This window comes from Globicephala melas, chromosome 18, assembly GCF_963455315.2.
Source record: "Globicephala melas chromosome 18, mGloMel1.2, whole genome shotgun sequence".
Taxonomy (NCBI): Eukaryota; Metazoa; Chordata; class Mammalia; order Artiodactyla; family Delphinidae; genus Globicephala; species Globicephala melas.
The window spans coordinates 20,134,355-20,158,357 of NC_083331.1; the positions used below are offsets into that span (position 1 = coordinate 20,134,355).

The window sequence follows — 24,003 nt, forward strand, 5'->3', positions numbered from 1 at the left end:
TGCCTTACGCTGGTGCCCAAACGTGAAGCATGTGACAAAGTGGCTGGCCTCGGCAGACAAGGTAGCGCTCGATGCCCTCTCTGTGAAGAAATTACTGACCCCTTTGAAATTATGGTGACAAGGTCACCATAATTAAAGGTCACAGACAACTAACCTGAAGTCAGTGAGGCTCTATGGACACTAAGAAACCATAGGGAAGAGGCTGCTTCTCCCTGGTTCACTCAAGATGGTTATACAGCTTGGCTCACACCATTACATGCTATGCAGGATGAACAACTGAGGGAAAACCAAGTTCCAAAAAGAGAATGATATTGCATTCTGTCCATTTTGCTTAAAAGAGGGATGTATACAGTGTACAGTAATTTCTAGAAGAATTTAAATCACTAGAACGTAACTTAGGAAGTGAATTGTCAATTACGTGGAAAACTAACCTATCTTTAAAAATCCATTATGTGGGGACTTCCCTCATGGTGCAGTGGTTGAGAATCTGCCTGCCAATGGGTTCGATCCCTGGTCCGGGAAGATCCCACATGCCGCGCAGCAACTAAGCCCGTGCACCACAACTACTGAGCCTATGCTCTAGAGCCCACGAGCCACAACTACTGAGCCCACGTGCCACAACTACTGAGTGTGCGCTCTAAAGCCCGCGAGCCACAACTACTGAAGCCCGCGTGCCTAGAGACCATGCCCCGCAACAAGAGAAGCCACCGCAATGAGAAACCCATGCACCGCAACGAAGAGTAGCCCCGGCTTGCCACAACTAGAGAAAGCCTGTGTGCAGCAACGAAGACCCAATGCAGCCAAAAAAACAAAAATCCATTACATAATTATATACAATGCTTCTTAAGTCTTTTAACAACAGACTAACAAACGTCACTAAATTTTAATGTTACCCACTTGGAATTCAATTTTGCCCTCTTAATTGTATAGAAAGAAAAGAAGAAAAGTAGGAGGAGGGAGGAGGTACAGGTTACACTAAAAACCCTCGAATCTGTAGACCCAGGAAGAGAACTCGATTTGCTTTCCCAGAGAAGTACAGTTCATAAAAGAATGTTCATCAAATACTCATTATGAAAAGACTCCACTAAGCATATACTTCTTTTCTTCCAGAAATTACTCCAACTGTGTTTTATGGTCTTTTCCTCACACTGGGTGGAAATAAAAATCAAAGTTACCCGCAATGACACAAGGCACTGTCTGTGGAAAATATGATCAGCAATGGACACAAAGGCCTAAGCTTCTTAAATCCAAAGCAAATCACCTCTACTGATGAGAGTCCCTCCCTTTGTTTGTACTACATCTGGAAAAGACACGACAACATGCCTATACTTTTCTTCTGCCCTGCAGTGAACTAGTGTTAATGCAAAGGATCAGGAAACAAACTTGAACTCGGACTAAGAACTCAATGTCCACTGGGCCCAACTTTCTGGCATTGTTGGAAAAGCATCCGTGACCTATGACTCCCATCCTCACAGATTCCTCACTTCTCTGATTGCCCATACGGTCAGAGTACATCTGCCAGCAACTCCCAGAAAGTAACCCATCACGTTCAATTCTGACTGTAAAACTGGTACCTCGTGGGGAGGGAAGTCTCCTGACTGCCCCACAAGCAGAGAAGATGCCCTGCCTTCAGCTCTGCTTCAAAACTAATCAGTAATTATTAAGGTTCTTAGAAATGAACGGCTGCACTCGGTACCACAGATCCTTCTCCCAGAGCCTACGTGTCTCATTACAAAGGGAAGCCCGCTTCTCCGCTTCTCCGCCAGGCCTCTGAGCCCTTCCCCACCCCACCTCTTCCCTGCACGAAGCTGCTCACCTGGTTAGCAGACGAGGAATGACAAGTATTTTCCTAAAGCATCTGAGGACATTTCACAACATGCTTTCAACGATACCAATAAAAGCGTTTAACATGCCGAGCATCATTTAGATGTTCGCATGAGAGCAGAAATTCTAAAAAGGGAAGAGTTGGTTATTTCTGACAGAAAATGTCTAATGCTGACAACTTACTGGTAAATGAAAGGTTCTGGTCTCAACTGTGCGAAGACAAAGGCTGTACCTTCCTTCACCCGAGCATCTTTCAGAATCCGGGCAGCATCTGCACACTGGGGGCATCCAGCCAGTTAAAACCAACCGAAACACACATTCTTTCTCGCATCTATTTCCTCTAAAGTAAGTGCAGGCGTGTGTGTGTGTGTGCGTGTGTGTGTGTGTGTGTGTGTTGCTGCAGAATGTGGGGCATAGTTTGTGTGCGAGGGGGGTCTTGTTTTGATCATTTGAGAACATGTAGAAATCAAAGGCTTTTTAGCCGAGCACCATGTGTGAACCCTTTTTTTTTCATTCAGTCCAAGTATCTGCAGCACTTATAACCCAACAGGAATTAGGAAATTATAAATAAATCTGACGCAGACTGTATTCGTTTCTTACTGTCACTGTAACAAATTACCACAAACTTAGCATCTTAAAACAACATAAATGTATTAACTCACAGTTCTGGAAGTCAGAAGTCAGAAATGGATCTTACAGGCCCAAAAGGAAGGAGCTGGCAGAGCTAGGTTCCTTCAGGAGGCTCATGCCTTGCCTTCTCCAGCTTCTAGAAGCTGCTCGCGGCCCTGCATTACCCCAACCTCTGCCTCTGTCCTGTCATCACATCTCCTCTGACTGACCGACCCTCCTACCTCCCTTTATAAAGACCCTTGTCATTATGCTGGGCTCACTGGGAAAATCCAAGGTAATCTCTCTGCCTCGACATCCTTAAGTTAATCACATCTGCAAAGTTCTTTTTGCCATGTAAGGTAATACGTTCACAGGTTCTGCCGTCAGGACCTGGACATCTATGGGGGGCGGGCCTGCCACAATAATAAATTACATTTCAGTGTTATTCATAAAGGTTTTGGCACTGGGGATTTTCATTCAAAGAAAAATATAATTTCTGCCTACTAAAGGAATAAAATTAGGTTGAAGTATTTTTGATTCAATATTTTTCATTATTTGACCTTGGTCACCCCAAACTCCCTTTCTCTGCCTCAGTTAGTCCACCCCTAAAATGCAGGATTACCCCCATTAGACCCAGAAATGCTGAGTAAGGCCTGTCTAATGCCTTATAACATTTTATATAGGTAGGCCGATGAACAGATATTACATAGTTTCTTACGTTCCAGGAGTCGCTCAGCAGACAGCCTCAACTATCAAAACAAATCTGACATCCAGCAGGTAAGTAACAACAGCAAACAACAAGACACTATACGTGTCAGTCAACAAATATTTACTTATGGGCACCTACTGAGCACACAGCTCAGCACCACACACTAAGGGGAAGACATAAGATAACAGAGGACCATGCCTAGGAGAGGAAAGAAAGTGTACGTGGCAAAAAACCCCAAAGTAGTAAATATCATATTAAAAGTACAAAAACAGTGCTTGCACTGTTAAGATGGTACTTGGGCTTAGTTTAAAACATAGGTAGAATTTCACTACAGAGCCTCTCCAAGGAGAAGAAAGAAAATGAATCATGGGTCCCAGGACAAGAAAATGCTCACTCAGAATCTATTCATCACTTATGCATACTGTGTTTCCAAATAAAATAACCTTGTTTCTAATTATAAAAATATCTAGTCTTTGTTTTTAAAAAATGCAAATTTACAGAAAAACACAAAAATAAAGTAAAAATCCATCCCAAAGCCCACCACTCGCCAAAAAGTACCCACCCTTCCAGACACCTCTCTATGAAAATATACACAAGATACACACATCTCCAAGAGGTTTGGGATTTCTTGGTTCACCACAGAAATAAATGTAGCTAAGTCAGACTGGGAAGTAAGACTTAGCAAGTGCTATCATAAGGTGGCAAAAAGTGAGAAGTGACAATGAGGAAGAATACCAAAAAGTTTTAAGTTCAGATCTATGCATTAATGAGCCTGACATGCTGGAGTTTTAGCACACCTAAGGGCCCAGAGTTTTTATATACAGTAGACCCTTCCCGTCCATGGAGGATGCATTCAACACCCCCAGTGGATGCCTGAAACCACAGATAGAACCAAACCCTAAATATACTGTTTTTTCCCATACACACATACCTATGATAAGGCTTGATTTATAAATAGGGCACAGTAAGAGAATAACAACAATACTAATAAAACAATTATAACAATATACTCTAATAAAAGTTACATGGACGTGGTCTCTCTTTCTCAAAATATCTTATTGTACTGTATCTACCCATCCTTCTTGTGATGACTTGAGACGGTAAAATGGTTATGTGATGAGATGACGTGAGGTGCATGATGTAGGCATTGTGATGCAGAGTTAGGCTACTATTGACCTCATCTGTCGACAGAAGCAGAGGATCGCCTGCTTCAGGTGATCATGGATCACGGAGCCATGACAACGTTGATGACGGGGGAGCCTTGGCAGGACTCCCTGGCAGGATGGTGGGAGATTTCTTCACGCTACTCAAAATGGCATGCAATTTATGAATTGTTTACTTCTGGAATTTTCCATTGAATGTTTTTGGACCGCAGTTGACTTTAGGTAACTGAAACAAATGAAAGCAAAACCTCAGATAAGAGGGACTACTGTACTCACAGTAGCAAAGGGTATCTATGTGTTAAACCACAAACAATAACTGATGCTCACAGGACAAGGCTGATAATGATGAGGTTTAGAAAAGGTTAAAGTGCTACGTAGTCAATTTTGACTTCAGAAGATAAAGTATTTCAGAAAGACTTCTACCAAAAACTGTCAAAATTAGAGTCTGGACATTTAAAGGAGTATTTCAATTTTAATACTGAGCTCCTTCTTCTTCAACAGCTGGGAGAAAGCTCTGCTCTGGAGTTGGGCAACCCAGGTACCTACTCTCAAATTTGACCACTAACTTTGCTGTGTGACTCAGGGGAAGTCACTTCACGTCTCTGAGTCTCCATTTCCTATAATGAGGGAAAGTGTTGGACTAGATCAAATCTAAGATCTCTCGTAGTTCTGACATCTTATATTTATAAGTGAATTGTCACTATTAAACTTAAAATGTGAATTCCAATCACATGCTTCAGCCATTATCACCAATGATAGCTTTGGTTTTGCCTCATAACCAGAGATGTAAGGTTTTTATACAGTGAGGAAACTGAAAGAAAAAAGAAAACTATAAGTCAAAACCCTTCAAATCCTTCCTTAAGGAATGTATCGTATGAAGAAATACCCAGCTTCCCCTATCAGGATGTTTAGAAATCACAGTCAGAAATTCCCAACAAAAATATTTACAGGCACATGATGAGGAAAAATCTCCTTGTGATTATTTAAAAAAAAAAGAAAAAAGGCTGCCCAAGGAGGGGGGGTGGGGAGAGAAAGAGGGGGGGAAGGAGGGGGAGAGGAAGAGAGGGAATGTGGAGGGAGAGGGAAGGAGGGGGGAGTTCTCTCTTCCTCAGCACATGGAGCCTCTAAACATAAAACACTCCATAATTTTTATACCTCTGCTCCTGCAGGACCCAAGTATGTTTTCCAAATGGATATGAATGGATAAAAGGCACAGGAATGCCATAAAATAAATACGTAAAGTAGCATGGAAAGAACCCATTATTGTTCAGGAGTCAGGAAGCCTTGGAGCCCAGCCCAGGAAAACACTCTGTAACCTAAGGTGTGCCCTTCTAAGTCCTGGCCTATTTATTTATAAAGGACTCAGAGAGATAATTCCAGACACGTGTGTTATTATGCCAATCTAACTTTTCTTAACGAAAAAGTGCTTTAAACTCAGAATAGTTAAGATTTGCAAAGAGTAGGTGGGGATTACTATTTCCATACACTTCTCCGTGCTGTCCTCTGCTAAGAAGGCAGAGGCCTACGGGACTGCCTTTCCTAACTGAGGAACGAATGGGTCGATTTCTTGAGGAAATAGCACCATGATGTAATTGCCTGTTAACCTGCCATTCTTCTCATCCATGTGAGTTTTTACTCATTACCCCTCAAGCAATAGCCAAAATGGCCTAGAACATTTTCTTATGCACCTTTTCCTCTCATCAAAGCATTAGGACTAAAAGAGCTTGCCTGCTGCTAATTCGATAATGGTCGTGACAATGTCTGGTTCCTGAGAATAAGGGTCGAAAACTCTGTGGATAGTCTGTGATGAGATAAATGACATAAAAGTCCTTAGGCCCTAAGCTCATCGAGCTCAAAGCATTTCACAAACCCCCATCAGATCTTTCTGGTATAGCTCAGTCTTCGGGTCTTGAAGAAAAAGAGAGGAAAAGATAAATCTTGTAGGAAGTCTCAGGCTGAGGGCAGAACAGGACCAACACGACCCAAGTTCTACCTGCTCTGCTCCAGTTATAACTCATGCTTATTCAGTATCACGGGGAAGAAAAGGCAGACAACTGATAATTCAGAGAACACTATCATGAAGTAACCTTAATGCGTTCCTTCAGAATGAAGCTATCCTATCACCTCGAGCCATCCCCTACATCCTATTCTGACTACAGGACCACAGACTCAGCGAGTAAAGCTACCATACCACAGTCATCTCCGGCAGCCACGAGAACCTGCTGCCTTTCAGAGACCTCTCCTCCAGTCACACTCAGGGCCCTCCCCACCGCTCCCTACCCTAGTTAGGGCTGTCAGATAAAATAAGGGACTCCAAGTTAGATGTGAATTTCAGATAAACGACCAACCAATTTTTCAGTATAAGTATGTCCCAAATGTTGCATGGGACATACTTATACTAAAAGCATGTTTCCTTGTTTATCTGAAATTCCAATTTAACTCTTGTGTGGGACATACTTACACTAGAAACATTCATTTTTTATATGAATGTTTATATGAAATTCGAATGCAATTGTTGTCCTAAACTTTTATTTGCTAAATCTGGCAACCCCTCCCCCAATTCTTTCACAACTCCTCTATGGTAATCTACAATAGGAGAAGAAAAATTAGTTCCTGCCAGCAGAACAAATGGGGAGGGGGGGATCAATGGGCTGTTATAAAAATTTCAACAGTAGCAAGGCCAGATGATTTTAGACATGATCACTGTACCCACCCCCTGCAAAATCTGAACCTCATTGAAATTAAAGGGTTTACTATCATTACTCGAAACAAACAAGGCACTGGGGTCTGCAGAACATAACCTCTTTTCAGAGTACTTTGAATATTAAATCATCTGATTAAAAAGTTGAAGGTAGATTAGACAGTGTTTTCAAATGCCGAAAATTCACCAATACTTAAAAAGTCTTCTAAGACAACTAAGTTGCTATGGTAGATATAATTTTCAAATCTGTTGACGGCATTCCGTGTTAGCATTCAGCACTTTCCACTTAAATTACTCGCTTTGGTGACACACATGAACCACCCCCCAACCCCGAAATTCTCGTTAAACACAGAACACCTCTGCGGACCCCAGCCTTGGAAACAACCCATTCGGGTTATGTAAGGAGGGCAGCTGACAGAAGGAGAATGGAGCTGACAGAAGATTTAAGGGAGACCTGAGTCAGGGTCAGGAGGAGGAAACTGGATGGTTTCCCAGCACCTCAGATCTCTGCGGTGCGGCTTTATTCCTCCCTGAGTGGTCAGACACACCCATGTTCAAAATACAAAGCCAGGCCGAAAAGAAGTCATCTGGAGATCGTCCATATCTCTGATGCATATAATAAAAAAAGAAGGCGCCTCCGCCCTCCTGGATCATGGAAAGTGCAAGAGGTACAAAATTATTTAAAAGATGGAGCCCAAGATGTCTGCAAAGAATGCACACATTCTGTTATAAAAATAAAGCCATTTATTCAGCAAGATATGAGTGTATTTAAATGTATTTAAATTTACGTTATTTTTTTTTTAAGTACTGAGCAATGACTATTCATAACCAAGTGACCAGGTTCAATAATCAACCTTCTGACCATGCAGAATTTCAGCCTGGTGTCCAAAGAAGCATGTTGGGGGATCAATAGCAACACCCTTTGATTAAGAAATAATAATGATGCTGAGTGCTTTCTGGGTACAGCCGTAGTGCTAAGAGTTTTGCATAAATTTATCTCATTCAATCTTCATCACACTCCTATGAGTTAAAAAAAAAAAAAAAGTATTCTTATTTCTATTCAATCTCACAGGAAGACTGAGTTCAAGAAGTTAAGTAGCTTGTCCAAGGCTACAGTCACAGTAAACTGCAGGTGAGTAATTCAGATCCTCAGGAGACCAATCCAAAACCCATGCTCTTAACCTTGAGTGGACACCCTGTCCCAGATTAAATGACACATGTTCTGGGTGGTAATCATGACATTACCACTGACAGAGTCAACAGAGGAAACACACTTCAATTTCTCTGACTCTCAGTTACACACTGAAGCTAGATCATCTCCAAAGAAGCTCCCACGTCCAAAATACAGGCTCTATTCAATTTGAACCCAAAATTCCTCAGAGTCAGCTATACCTAGTCACGTTTCATCTTCCTGACACCTTTAAGGTATGGAGACGCGAAGTGACTTCCTCAAGGCTACACGGCTAGAACAGAAAGAAACCAGACACAAATTCTGATCGTTTGAATCCACATCCAGGGCGGTCACCATTAAACCATAGGTGGATCCATGATCTCTCATTTATATGACAGTGGTGCAAACTGGTAGACACAAGACATCCAGCCTACAAACCCAACTACGACACACCAGCTATTAATTCTCAGGTTTATCAAACAGACTCTTTCCTCCCAGTAAAAAAAGAAAGTACCGTAGATGAAAACTCGGACTCACAGCTGGATTCCAAGAGTTAGGAGCAGTGCTGACACCATGATGCGAGCCTAGCTTATGTCCCTAATGTCCCAGGCACTGGTGACCTTGCCGGGAGACCTGCCACTCCATGGCCCAGCTACAAAAAGCACATTGGTCCTACTGGGTCTTCACCGGGTGAAAACGAACTCAACAGGGTTGGGCTTGACAGGTGCTGGGTAGTGGGCCACCTGAACATGGCTACAGAAATCCAATTAGCCTTATTAACCTAAGACTTAATTCATTAAGGGTTTTGTGATACTTCATATAGATCCAAGCCCCATCTGGATTTAAAAGGATCGGATAAGAAAATTCAGATCGCAAGAGGACACTGAATGAACCTTAGGGGGCAAGTCACTTAACATTTTTAAAGCCTCTATTTACCTATGACCAATGAGATAATTAATAATCATTCTTCTGTATTCACTATGGCATTTAAAAATTTTTATAATCTTACTTTTCCTTAATTTAAAGAGTCTTTTGCCCCAATTTGCCTCAAACATAAACTTTCACATACAAGCAGTCTCCACCTCCCAAGCAAGTCACCCCCCCAGGTCATTCCACACTGTCTCTTGCTATATATAATTCTGTTTTCTGCAGAGAGGAAGAAAAAGCACTGGAGAAGAGAAGATGGAGAATGAAAACACTCTACCGGACCCGAGGCTGATGTATCTTCTCCACGAGGCGTCGTGCTAAGGATTATTAATAGAGAAACCAGACACAGCCCCTCTGCTCAAAGCACCCATGAGGTAAATGATCGTAGGTGATCGCATGCTATTCCAAATGGCCACGAACTACGCTTTTGAGGTCCAGAGTGGGCTGACATGTGATTTCCTTCCTGCTGAGTCTTCCTCTGTGAACACTGCCGCCGCCCCCAAGTATAAAGCTCTTTCTATGGAACATTCAATCTGCTCTGAGAGTCCCACCTCCTGTGGAGCAGCTCCTGCACAGGTAAAACTGAATGTACAGCCAGAGCTGGCATGACATCTACAATCAAATTGCATTAAAGGGCTGACAGCATCCCATGGCAACAGGCAGTAAGTCACCAGCAGAAAGATTGGCTGTTGTTGTAGAATATGAATAACAAAGGTCTACGATGCCAGTGCTTGGTGTTTGTCAAACTGTACGACAAAATAAATCAATTCAGTGATTGGCATTTTATGCAAAGACATGGAAACACATATCCTTAGAAAGACCTGTATGCACTGCAACAAATGCTTTAGGTTCAGTTGTGTGTGAAACGGGTCAGGATGTAAAATGATTTTAAAAGCTTGCTGTCTTCGGCTCAGTGGAAAACTCAATTCTGAGTAATAGCAGCAAAAGGCACCCAAGAAAAGGCAAACAAAAATGAATAAAAATAAATACTTCCTTGGAAGGGCTGACCATACAGTTCACTGTCCGAACCCTCTACTTCATTACTCTTGGCTCAGTGGAATTTAACTATCTGAGAAAACTATGCGTGAACACCTGAAAGGTTTCAAATGCAAGTGTTTAGAAGGCACACACACCAAAAATCACATTAAGTTTTAAAAGAAAGGAAGCCACATTCCCAAACCATAAAGATATTACTAGAATAAAAATGTTTATGTTTCTACATATAAAAGCCTGGCCGAGTAGACAATGCGTACTAAAAAAGCATGAAGGTGGCCCCTGGGAACACCACAGAGATTAATGTCACATGGGCAACGGCCTAGTGTGGGAAAACAGAATGAGATCATCTTTTTTTAAAGCACTAACACATTTAATATTTAATATAACTAGCACATTTAACATAACTAACACATTTAATGTTGGGTTACATTTACCCAAATTCTCTTTTAAACTTATTAAATGTTTACCTTTGAATATTTAAAGTGAATATTTTTATGTTTTTGAAATAGCTAAGGCGTTAATAAAAATTTACCCTAAATCTTTTCAATATGTATCTCCATGACAAATAACAGCTCAACTGACATCACGGTCACTGATTCAATCGTTTAACGGAAGTTCAGACGCAGATGTGGAGAATGGACTTGAGGACACAGGGAGGGGGAAGGGTAAGCTGGGACGAAGTGAGAGAGTGGTATGGACATATATACACTACCAAATGTAAAATAGATAGCTAGTGGGAAGCAGCTGCATAGCACAGGGAGATCAGCTCGGTGCTTTGTGACCACCTAGAGGGGTGGGATAGGGAGGGTGAGAGGGAGACGTAAGAGGGAGGAGATATAGGGATATATGTATATGTATAGCTGATTCACTTTGTTATAAAGCAGAAACTAACACACCATTGTAAAGCAATTATACTCCAATAAAGATGTTTTTTAAAAAAAGTTCATTGAGCATCTACTAGGCATCAGCCACAGTTCTAAGGTAATACAAGGTAAACTGGTTCTATCAGGTTTATTTGTAACCTACATAGGGGAAAATCTTCATGACACTGGATTTGCCAATAATTTCTTGAATATGACACCAAAAGCACAGGAAACAAAAGAAAAAAACAGGTAGATTGTACTTCACCAAAACCAAAAACTTTTCTACATCAAAGGACACTAGCAACAGAATGAAAAGGCAACCCAGGGAATGAGACAAGATATTTTAAAATTATATCTCCGATAAGGGGTTAATATCCAGAATATATTAAAAAAAAAAACCCTACAACTCAACAAAAAAAACAACAAACCATCTGATTAAAAGATGGGCAAAGAACTTAGACATTTCTCCAAAGAAAATATACAAGTGGCCAAACAAACACATGAAAAGATGCTCAACATCACTGATTAGTAGGGAAATGCCTACGGAAAAAAGAAATAACACGTGTTGACAAGGATATGGAGAAACTGGAACCCTTGAGCACTATTGGTAGGAATGTAAAATGGCGCAGCCACTATGGAAAACAGTATGGCAGCTCCTCAAAAAATAGAATTATTATTCTATTATAATTATTATAGAATTATTACATGATCCAGCAATTCTATTTCTGGGTATATATCCAAGTATATATACCCAGAAATAGAATTATTATATGATCCAGCAATTCTATTTCTGGATATATATCCAAGTATATATACCCAGAAATAGAATTATTATATGATCCAGCAATTCTATTTCTGGGTATATATCCAAGTATACATACCCAGAAATAGAATTATTATATGATCCAGCAATTCTATTTCTGGGTGTACATCCAAAGAATTGAAAGCAGGGACTCAAACGGATAGTTGTACACTCATATTCATAGCAGCCTTATTCACAAGAGCCAAAAGTGGAAGCAACCCAAGCGTCCATCAACAGATGAACAGATAAACACAACGTAGTGTACACAGCTAAGGAAATATTATTCAGTCTTAAAAAGGAAGGAAATTCTGACACATGCTACAACTTGGATGAACCCTGAAGGCATTGTGTTACATGAACTAAGCCCGTCACAAAGGGACAAATAATATATGATTCCACTTATGTGAGATAAGTAGAGTAGTTAAATTCAGAGAGACGGAAAGTAGATGGTGATTTCTAAGGTCTGAGGGGTAGGGAGAATGGAAAGTTAGTATTTCATGGGTATAGAGTTTCAGTTTTGCAAGATGAAAAGAAACATTCTGGAGATTGGGTGCACGACAACATGAATAAACTTAACACTGCTGAACTGTATACTTAAAAATGGTTAAGCTGGTAAATTTTTATGTATTTTACCACAATTAAAAAAAATATAGCTAATATATATAGCCAATATATACATATATATATACATATATACATGCATATTAGCTCTGGAGATGTGTGCACCACAGTGCTACCCGTGATTCTGGATGCAAAGAACAACTTTTCAAGTGTCCTGTGGAAGCTGAACCCCCGGTTTTGCAGCCACACACATTTCCCTTCCAAAAAGCCCATCCAGGAAGTTCTGAATCTTCCATTCATTGTCTAACCAAATAGCCTCACAAAAGCATTTCCTCAAAACACAGAACAGGGCTGTTTTGTTCGTGTCCTTTCTTTTTTTTCTTTCAGGGGTGGGGATGGGGTGTGAAACTGCAAAAAAAAAAAAAGTCACAGGGACTCTAAAAAGGCAGACAACTTTTTCCCTTGAATTTTCTGAAATTGGATTTTTTTATCCTGTAAAATTTCATCCTGAAATTGGATTTTTTTAGAGCCTGCAGCATATCATCTATTCAGATGCAAAAGCTTGTAAAAGTCTGCAATCTTCTCTTTCCCCCAGACAGGCAAGTTCCTGTGTTGTCTATTTTTACTCTGATTGTACACCAGACTGCTGCACACTGGCTGCAAGAAGGCCAGAGGAAACCACCCTAGAGATGCTCAAAAGAGGCCATTTTACACATAAAGAAAGAGCGGTGTTTCTGGAACCTGTGGAGGAAAGAGTGTACTATGTATGCACTGACTTACTTTGAAACTGCCTTTGAAACTGTGAATTGTGAATTCTTTTGTCATTTTACCATATCTGTGGTTCTGGACCAGCACACTAACAAGGAGCCACACTTGTAGTGATGGATCAACTATAAAACGGTATCAAGAACCTTCCAGAGGTTCCCAGAACTTTCGGTGCTGTTGGTGAGGTCACGTGGTTTATGATCTAACTACTCTCATAAAACGTCTAGAGGAAGGGCTTCCCTGGTGGCGCAGCGGTTGGGAGTCTGCCTGCTGATGCGGGGGACACAGGTTCGTGCCCCCGTCCAGGAGGATCCCACATGCCGCGGAGCGGCTGGGCCCGTGAGCCATGGCCGCTGAGCCTGCGCGTCCGGAGCCTGCGCTCCGCAACGGGAGAGACCACAACAGTGAGAGGCCCACGTACAGCAAAAAAAAAAAGTCTAGAGGAAACAGGTGGGGGAGAAGGAAAGAAACTCCTACGTACAGCTGATCCTCGTTACGTGTGGTCACTCTGTTCTAGAAAGTCACCTCGAACACTGAATTAGCAAATACTGAACCATCGCTGCTGGAGGAAATAACAGGGTTAGGTTCCCTGAGTACGTCTGGTCCCCACATTCTAGTCAACTGACCTTGTTTTACGTGTGTTTCTGTTTAACAGCATCTTAGTTGATATATGATGCTGACTCCCTACCATTGCACTCACAGCCAACAGCACTATAACTCACGCCTGAACAAAGCTTGCCTAACTTACATATTTTCTCCAAAAGGCACATCACAGCCTTCTTGCACTTGGAAACACAGACAGCACTTCAGTACTACGCTTGGGGGCACTTAAACAGTGACAGCACCACTGGAAAGCACAGAAATGCCAAAAGTGTGGTACAACAGCAAAAAGGATGCTTGTTTAGAGTGAGAGCTGAGACGAGAAGGCGGAGCATTGCCTCCAGCGACTCCAGTGTCTTGCGCATCTACACATCTGCAAATGAGCACGAGAGCGGCCGGAGTGCTAATGTGGAGGCAAGAAATGAATCTCAGCAAGGAGAATTCAAAAATATAGAATTCTTGAATAATGAGGATCCACTTATTAGCCAACTAGAGAACTTTCCTAGACTTAACCTTCGTGTAATAAATACGAAGTCTATTCAACCTATTAGTGGTGGCCCTTTTAAAACCATTTGAAAATTCAGGTGTTCGGAGCTGCGTATACTGCACACAAGTGACTGCCTGCTGGAGATGGTTGAAATGCTCCCCTCCCTCCCCCAAATTCAGCAGGCCAAGCGCTGGGCAGAGCGCCAATCACTATGGACCTAGCAGTGTGACTACCAGCATCTACCACCACCACCACGTCTGAGGGACCTGGATCCAATCACCAGCCGCCCGTCTACCCACAACGGGATTTCCCATCATCTCCAAAAGGCACTTCCTCAAAATCATTCCCTTTGTCTATTCATGCCTTTAAAGTCTCATCTGAATGTAACTTCGAGTTAGAATTTGCTGGCGTTCTTTCACACTCTAACAAAGCTATCTCTGTTCTTCGGAATATTTCATTTCCATACATATGCTGGAGAGAAAATTCAAGATTAAAAGATGCCCAGTTTTTTCCTATTTACTATCCATGGCCTCACCAAGTGTCTCCCATCACAAAAATGGAAACACACGACAGACATAATGCAACTAATACGGGGTCCTTGCAAAATAGCAAATGATTTTTGATCTCTCTGAGAAGTAAAGACTCTGATTTATCATCACTGTATCAGACTGCAGCAAATCATGCTACCTCTCTGAGGCAGAAAATGTTGAGGGGCATAAGACAGGTGCCAGGTGCCCTGGGAGTTTATTAGGATCACAGTATTTCTTTAGAGCTGCAGGGAAACTTCAAAATTCACCAACCCCACACTCTCCTGGAATGAGAGCAATAAGCACTCAAGATGTTCTTTGGAAAGGAAACCTTTAATTGTGTCTCAGCTCCCTCCCCCATCACCGCCGTTCAGTTCTCAGCTCCGCCTCCGTCCAGTCATACTAAAATAGGAAGCACTGCTCTCCAAAACTTCTGCTTTTTAAAAGTCTCGAAACCGGTTTTTTAAAGCCTTGTTTTCACATAAAATTCATCTTTATTCTATTCCTGTGCAATCTAATAAATCACTGGGCAGGAGAAGATGACGTCTCATATCAAGTCCAGAAGGAGAAACTGACATCGTGTTTCTAACAGCCAACGATTTGACAAACACCATGGAGAAGTTAGGTTGGTTTTTAGAGTCTTTTCTAAAGTTGTTTAAAGCCTTTTTGACATCACAACTAAAAAAGCTTTTGAGCACTAAAGTTATGACTTGCTATGTTTAAAGATATGTTTGCTGTTCTTAGTTACTTTCCCACCTTTAACATCCCCTTTCCTACATAAAATAGGCAAAGAAAAAGTGTTGAGCCATGGTTTAGTTTTCACATGGCTGATTTTACCAGTCACCAGCACAATTCCGTGTCTGGGCCAACCAGTATGTGCCTAGGGCCCTTCCTGTTCTTTCTGTTTCCTTGAGTCAATTCCTGTCAGGTGCAAACACTCCAGAAATGTAGAATTAGGACATAGGAACCCACCCTGAGTCATAGCTGGAACCCGTCTCTCTCTCCTGAGTTCACCATTAAAAACAAACGAAATCTAAAAATACATTTAAAGCAAAAAGGTAGGTGGAAGTTTAAAGTGCAGATGTGGCTTCAGCGCCAGCTGGAGACATTCAGGCAGAACAGATGTCAGTAATAAACCTCAGAGAGCAACAAAGGTTATTTTACATCCATCACGCATGCTAAGTGAAAACGCTGACACGAATCTAAAAGCGGATCACAGTTGCTTCCTCCACATTCTGAGTGTGCCGTGTAGAGACAGACACACAGCCCGGAACAGTATCCAGAAATGGGACAGAGGCACAGAGCAGGTCTGTCGCAACGGAGTGAGCGTATTACATGATTAGGGGCACAATTGGGAAAACTATGGCTTCTCGCAACAGCTGCGCCAGGCCTAGTCATCCTCTTAGCTCCCCAGAGAAGAAAATGTGTAACCCCCTGTTAACGTTCATTCCCGTGTGCCATGAGGGAATATCGTTCTCATGGAGTCTGCGGGGAATGAGAGAACCAACTAGGAAAGACCAGGAAGGGTATAAAATTAAACCCACAGTGAACTAGGAGGAAAAGCAAACCTAAAAATGATCGTCATAAAGACGGTAATTAAATAAAGACTGTAAACTGAGAATAAGGTAGGGAGAAAATCCAAAGCCTGAAAAATTAGAGGAAGTTAACGCAGCAATACTGAAAACAGCGTGAATGGGAGTCAGACAAAATCTGTTATGAGACTTTCCTGATAGCCTGGAGGCAATCAGGTTTTCCGAAATGACACTCTCGTTATTTGATCTTATTACAGTCTTACACGTTTCAGACTGAGATGTTTTATTTCTAGAAGGCACAGACTTGAAAGCAGGGGTGAGTGTGTCTTCAGAATTTGCAGCCACATAATTTGGTGGGTTTATTATTCATCAAAGCTAAGTGAAGCAGTCACTTATGAAGTCATGTGTGCTAATTTAGTCAACTTGAGAAACTTCAAATATTAAATTCTCCTGTAAAACTCAGCTGGAAGCCAGCTCTCCTTCCACCAAAGGGCCAGAGTAGCTGGGACCTGTCCCATGGCCCTAAGCATCTCTACACCTCAAGGAGAGAGCACGATAGTGGCTTTAAACCAAAAGGGTCTTTACTTTTCCAGGGGGATTAAAAAAAAATCACTTGTTATTCTGTAAGGATCCCCTCATTAAATTTTCCTCTGGGTGAGTAGCACTCATCAGATAACAAGGGTCCCACATCTGTCCTATGGTGACATTCTTATAAACCGCATCCACAAATATACTTTTTTTTCTTAACATCTTTACTGGAGTATAATTGCTTTACAACAAATATACTTTTTCAACAATCCCCTAACAGCTTGGAAATTTCCTGCAGTCTGTGCTTAGTTTGCTTAATTGTTAAATATGGATTTTCCACTTCTTTTCCCTGAAATGAAGGAGGAGTCCAGTGCCAAACAGTAAGACCATAGGTAAGAAAGTAAAGACAATGAATGTCTTGACTTGTCTCCTGGAGTCACACTGCCTGGGTTTAAATCAAAACCCTGCCACTTACTGGCTGTGTGATGTTGGCCAAGTTACTTAAACTCTCTGTGCTTCAGTGAGGATACTAATAGCCACAACCTCATAGGATTATTAGGAGAATTAAACGGGTAAACCAAATACGTAAAGCACTTAAAACTGTTCCTGTCACGTAGTAAATGCTGTATGTGTGTTATTCCCTTGCTGACTGATGAGGATAATGATGATGACGATGACGTTAGCATTCCAAATTCCGCACCATTTGAAGTTATAATACTTAATTCATAACGATATCTCTACATTTTACCATATCAAATTAAAATTCGCCTTCTACAGGCATACCTTGAGGAGATATTGAGGGTTCAATTCCAGACCACCGCAAAAAAGCAAATGCCACAATAAAGTGAGTCACACAATTTTTTTGTTTTCCCAGTGCATATAAAAGTTATGTTTATACTATTCTGTAGTCTATTAAGTGTGCAATAAATTTATGTCTAAGAAATGTACCTACCTTAAAAATAATTTACTGCTAAAAACTGATAACTGTCACCTGAGCCTTCAGCGAGTCATAATCCATTTCCCATAGGGATATCAAAGATCACTGATCACTGATCACCATAACAAATGTAATAATAATGAAAAAGTCTGGAATTACCAAAATGTGACACAAAGACACGAAGTGAGCAAATGATGTTGGAAAAACAGCACCGACAGATGTGCTTGATGCAGGGTTGCCACAAACCTTCCATGTGTAAAAAAAAAAAAAAAAAAAAGCAATATCTGCAAAATGCAATAAATCAAAAGCAATAAAACGAGGTATGCCTGTATGGGCAATGATAGATGATAAAAATACCTAACAAAAAATGCAGTGGTTTTTCTCTATCATTATTGTGAGCCAATGAACCAAAACTACCACAATAAACAAGTATAAAATCAGAGCAAGGTGAGTTTAAATTTCAGAAGGGCAAGAGAAGCAGCTGATAGGGATGGGGGGGTGAAATATGGGTCCCCAGGGCAATCCCGTGCTCCCTAGACTTGATCTAGTGGGAGCACCAGCCTCACCTCAGGGCCTCACCGGCTACACGATGGTCCCCACCTGGGTCATGTCCCTGGCAGGGCGGCGGGATTAAGGGCACGCTGCAAATGCACAGGTGTGACCACTGGTTCATGAGGCAGCACGAGAAAAACGAGCCATGCGTATCAACCCACAGAACAAAGTTATTCAGAACATCACCTCACTTATCTGAGATTATGCTTGAGTCAGATCACAGTGACCATTCGCGAAAGTCACTGTGGTTTCTCCTGGCTCTAAGATTCAGTGACTCTCCGGGGAGATTTTTCATTCTGCCTTTGTATTTTGCAGCATGGCCTAATCAGCTACCACCTGGAATTCCCAGAAATGTCTGAAGAATGGCATGTTCCAATTAACTACATTTGCCTAACCAAATTCAGGTCTTAGAAAGACAAAAAAAAAAAAAAATAAGTAAGTGAAATAAAATAAACTCCTAAGGAAAAACAAACATTTGTTTCAATTCTCACTGAAAATGTTTGAAAATACATTGATAGGGACTTCCCAGGTGGTCCAGTGGTTAAGACACTGTGCTCCCAATGCAGGGGGTCTGAGAACTAAGATCCCACGTGCTGCACCGCGCAGCCAAAATAATAATAATAAATAAATGCATTGATAAACTTTCACATTACGTAAATAGAAGTCCTGAACATTGTTTAATATTTTTAATGACTTGAATTGTAAATAAACTTTCTTAGGGTTTTAAGAGAGCTACAAACATAGAGTTAGCGATTCAGAGGAGGATGACGTTATTTCCAATTTGGAAGGAAACAAGAAAGACTATTTGGGGGTGCAAGTCTCAGAAGGTACAAGGGGATTTGAGCAGGTGAAGACTGGAGGGGGCAGGGCAGGCGGCTGAGGGCGCGAGAACTCGGGTGATGAGGGGGCTTTAGGTAGAGGAAAGACACAAACTTACGGAAGCCAGAAATCCAGCAGTGTGTTCGGCATGACAGCAGGTCCAATGCAAGCAGGAAGGGAAGTCTGAGTCTAGACAGGTAGGACAGGGCCAGATCACAGGGGGCCTCACAGGACACAGCAAGGAGTTTGGATTTTAGCCCAAACGCAGTAGGGAATCACCAAATGTTCCTCAGCTCTAAGACCAGGGATTGGGAAGAGGGATGATGTGATCAAATGAGTGGTTTTGAATAATAAAACTGGCAGAAATGTAAGTGGACCATCACGCTAAGTACCAGTTGTAACATACTTGCTAAGTGCTTGACGTACTCTAGCAATTTAATCTCATTTTATAGACAAGAAAGTGAGACATCGAGGATTAAATAGATTATTCAGATCACTGTGACTCCAAAGTCCTGTAATGACTGGCATAGGGAATCCTCACATCCACAAGGCATCACAGCACCTTGTGAGCAAGTAATGAAGTGCTTCCTTCCCTTGCCCTGCCTATTCTGAATTGGAAAAGGCAAATACAGAAGCAGAAAGGATGGAATGACACAGTGCCATGTATCACTGGGACACATCGCAGGCATTACATTTTCAAGGTCCATAAGTGATTAACTGGGGATGCAATCTCCAAACACTGCTGCCTCTGAGCAGTGGCTCACTCTGAAACAGAATTAACAATGCAAAACGAGGAGACCCTCATTCTCTATTTATGTGAGGCTTTGATGAGATGATACACTTTTAAAATCGATCCAGCGGTTCACACCAGTCACGGAAAAACTTTGAGGGGCCTCGGCATCGCACTGCTACATTCAAAATAAGGACTGAGCCACAGACAGCACTGCTGGGTGGGAATTTTGCCTATTCGGACAGTTTTAAAACAAGATTCTATTTTTGATTCAAATACTTCGTGACGCTGGGGAGGCCTTGAAAACCAGGGACGTTTTTTCACCCAGTTCCATTCCAAAGTTCAAGAAGGACTCCACGACAAAGTCTTAAGTTGCAAACAGATGACTGAACTCCTCTAATTTCTCAAATTGTAAATATTATTTTCCTTGATATTAACCAGATGAATTGAATGGAAAATAAAACTATGATTAGGGAAGGAAAAGTGCGATAAAAGAAGACAACACAGGCTCCAGTTCGCTGTGCCACTCCTTCATTTTTTCAAAGCACTTTTGCATTCAAATTCTTACCTGGGAACAGGGATTAATATCTTACTGGCCTAAAGGCAAGGGTCTTGACCTGCTGGTTTTCTCCGGCCCCTTCCAGATCTAAGAACTCGAACTTAATTAGGTTTGGGAAACTGAGAGCTCTCCAAACTCCTGACTCTGCTGAACTGCCTTCAGGAACCTGGTGGCTAGCCTGGAGCTCTAGCTGAGAAAACGATACTTAGAAGTGAATGCTGACAGCCAGCTTTCTTACTTATCAAGTGCACATTAAGAGTAATATTTCTCTTTCTTCGAATTTGATTAAAGTATCCATTTCATTATGCCTTTCCAGAAGGGAGTCACAACGAAGTCATAATAATGCTACTGGAATCATTTCCATTCCGACAAATTAGATATTAATGAAGGTTTATTCTTACAGCTGAAAAAAAATAAAAGGAACTAACTCATTATGAAAATGAATAGCCCACATACATGCTTATCAACGGCCTGTAAAATAAATATTTTCATATGAAAACCGTGTTTTTAGATCCTAAAATTTCCAACATTTGGCACGAAGCCACAGCAACTCAGTAACTTTGCCATTTATAGCAAAGTTTAGTCTAAGTTGCAGGGAACACAAAAAGAAGTAGACTTAACGTGACATTTTAAGGCCATAGAGCCAATCAGAATGTCCGTGCGGGAAGGAACTTTGTCTAACCTGGGCAAGCGAAAGACAGGCCACGTGTTTCCACGGCTACAGCTGGCAGAGCGCTAACCGAAAATAAAACGCCACAGACGGTGGAAAACTGACACACATCAACTCCTGAAAGCTAGGGCACCCACCGATAAACACATTTACTTATCACTTCGCTTGGGAGTAGCTGAAGACTAGAAACGCACATGTATTACCTTCCAATGAAGCCATTATTCTTCTCCACCTTACTCAGTAGCACAGAGGCCTGGGTGTTAAGGAAACTTGCCCTGAAAAGACAACATCTGCTTTTTCTTAATCTTCCTCTCCCACCCCCAAAGAAGAGTAAAAGAAGTAATAACCTCCAACCTTTGTGCCTAACTTCCAATTGGTAGGAAGTACAGGAACCAGAGCAAACTGAATGGCCCCAGGGGGCAACAAATCCATCAGACACATCCTCAAGGTAGAACATTCTCCAAGGCGAACAGCCTGGTCTCTTTAAAAAGTCAGTGTCATAGAAAAAAATGTGAGAGAGCTTTTCTAGATTCTAGAATAAACGAGCCCTTAGGGCCATACCACTGCAATACATGAACACTGACTGAGTCTTAGTTCAGGGAAAATATAAACAATCATAGAAGACATTCTGGAAACAACTGGGGGGATGTGACTATGGACTGGCTATCAGGGATCATGAGACAATTACGGCTAATTTTCGTATTTTGAAATATTACCGTGGTTATGTAGGAGAATGTCCTTATTTTTAGGAGATAGATATTTAAGAACATAGGGGGTGAGTATCATGATGTCTGCCTACCCCTGCCTGCCTCAAATTGTTCAGCAAAAAATATACATGTATTGGGCTTCCCTGGTGGCGCAGTGGCTAAGAATCCACCTGCCAATACAGGGGACATGGGTTCAAGCCCTGGTCCAGGAAGATCCCACACGCCGCGGAGCAACTACGCCCGTGCACCACAGCTACTGAGCCTGCGCTCTAGAGCCCACGAGCCACAACTACTGAGCCCGCATGCCACAACTACTGAAGCCCGCGCGCCCAGAGCCCGTGCTCTGCAACAAGAGAAGCCACTGCAATGAGAAGCCCGCGCACCATAACAAAGAGTGGCCTCCGCTCGACGCAACTAGAGAAAGCCCAGGCGCAGCAACGAAGACCCAACGCAGCCAAAAATAAATAATAAATAAATAAATTTATATTAAAATATATATATATATACACACATGTATATATGCACCCACCCCCACACACACCCAGATAAAGCAAATGCTGGACAATGTTAACAACTAAGGAATCTAGGCAGTAGATACACACATGGATGTTCAAGGTACTATTCTTTCAATTTTTCTATGTTTGAAATTTTTATAATAAAAAGTTGGGAGGGGTGGGGCTGAGGGAAATGCTGCTAAGACCTTAAACATGTGAAAAGTTAAAGTTAATCTATCTCTAAGGAAACTCAGAAGAATGAACAAGTTAAGTTATGTATTATTTATCCTGTAACTAGTAGAGACATTTAATCAGACTAATAAGTAACTTATTGATCTCTGAAAGTTGCTACCACCTTCAGTATCTGAGATTCGTAGGAGTTGCCTACAGTAATCTAATCCAGATTTACTATGTACACAAAAAACATGTCATGACTTCAGATGGTAACGAAAGTATATGGTTCTGGTTTTCATGCTTTCCTGCACAGCACGTTGTAAATGTTAATTACTCCAAGGTAAGTCAGTCAGGAAAAAGCAAATAACTCTGCATTTACAATTCTATCAGAGATATATAACTGGATTTCCCCATAAGCGAGAAATACAGCCTCAAGTTTGCACATTCCTTTAAGTTCCTCATGTCAAATTATATTTAAATATCCCCATAGTGCTAATAATCATAGCCCCACCATTTCTTAACTACTCAGTGGTACTAAAAATGAAATGGAAATGCTAAGATTAATTTCAGCAATGAGATGGGGAAGGAGAGAAATCATTAATTTCATACAGTGCATAATAATGGAAGTGATATGTGTATTTTTACTGTTTCTCACAGCCCTCTGACCTATGCTAAGATTATAGTTCCCAGTCTATATTATCACAGATGTTAACACTCAGGTAGAGTTGTTTCAACTTTTCACCAACAAAACCAGTGGCATTTAGTGACACTGACCTCCAGAAGTCTGCTATAAAACAACAGTAATAACAACGCACTCCTCTAAAATTTGCCTCTAACTCCTAACTAGTCAGAACTGCCAAAGACAGCATTTATTAAGAGGCCCATTCGCAAATCAGGGACAACCTAAAATTTAGCTTGAGTCAAACAGTTCCTCTCAGGCACCCATAATACGTTCCAACACCCTCACTTTCTTCTGATCCTTCTTCAAAAGTGTCTTTCACATACTGCAAGGTTATCAAAAGTGTCCTGAAAGGCTGTCTAATCTGCCTTAATTCATCAATGCCAAAAATCAGTTGTCCAGCCTCAACATTTTTCACTTAATCAGCATTACAATCTGCACATTCTATGTGCAATGCAACCTACCAGGCCCTTGTGAAGGCATAGGGCCTATTTGAGGATAGAGTTTCCTTTCAAGGGATTGCCACTGACTAAAGAAAGTGTGACACATAAACAGAGTCTCGGACCAAGATGGCGCTGAAGACCACGCTTCCACTCTTCTCTAGAATCAGGGCAAATGGAGATATGAAGCTTCACCTTCAGCAAGTCGCATCCTCAGGGTGCTGCTGTTCGAACATTTACAACTCAAGCAACTTGGATGGGTAAAGAGAAGTCTAGACTTATAAGCCTCTTCCAGTATCTGTCATGAGCTGTTTAATCCTCAAAAAGCCGCACGACATCTCAAGGGTCTGAGCTGGAAGCCACTGCTGAGGTCATTTAATGGTCAACTCCTCATTTTCCTGATAAGGAAATCGAGACCCAGTGAGAGCCACGGTCCCTCTGCCGAAGCTGAGACAAACCACATCTATATAAAACATC

At 41.6% G+C, this 24,003-nt stretch overlaps 1 protein-coding gene across 8 annotated transcripts in view; it reads right to left on the reverse strand.

Annotated features, from left to right (window-relative positions):
* LRCH1 (leucine rich repeats and calponin homology domain containing 1) overlaps nt 1-24,003 on the reverse strand; it is a 190,848-nt gene that overhangs the window by 132,701 nt on the left and 34,144 nt on the right. The window contains exon 1 of one of the 8 annotated variants that reach the window (XM_060287816.1): nt 9,387-9,515. The exons of 6 other annotated variants lie outside the window; for them this stretch is intronic. The gene's annotated coding sequence lies outside the window, so the exon portion shown is untranslated. Of the gene's footprint in view, nt 1-9,381; nt 9,516-24,003 lie in introns of those variants that run through there. One more of the 8 variants, XM_060287814.1, reaches the window with a different exon arrangement.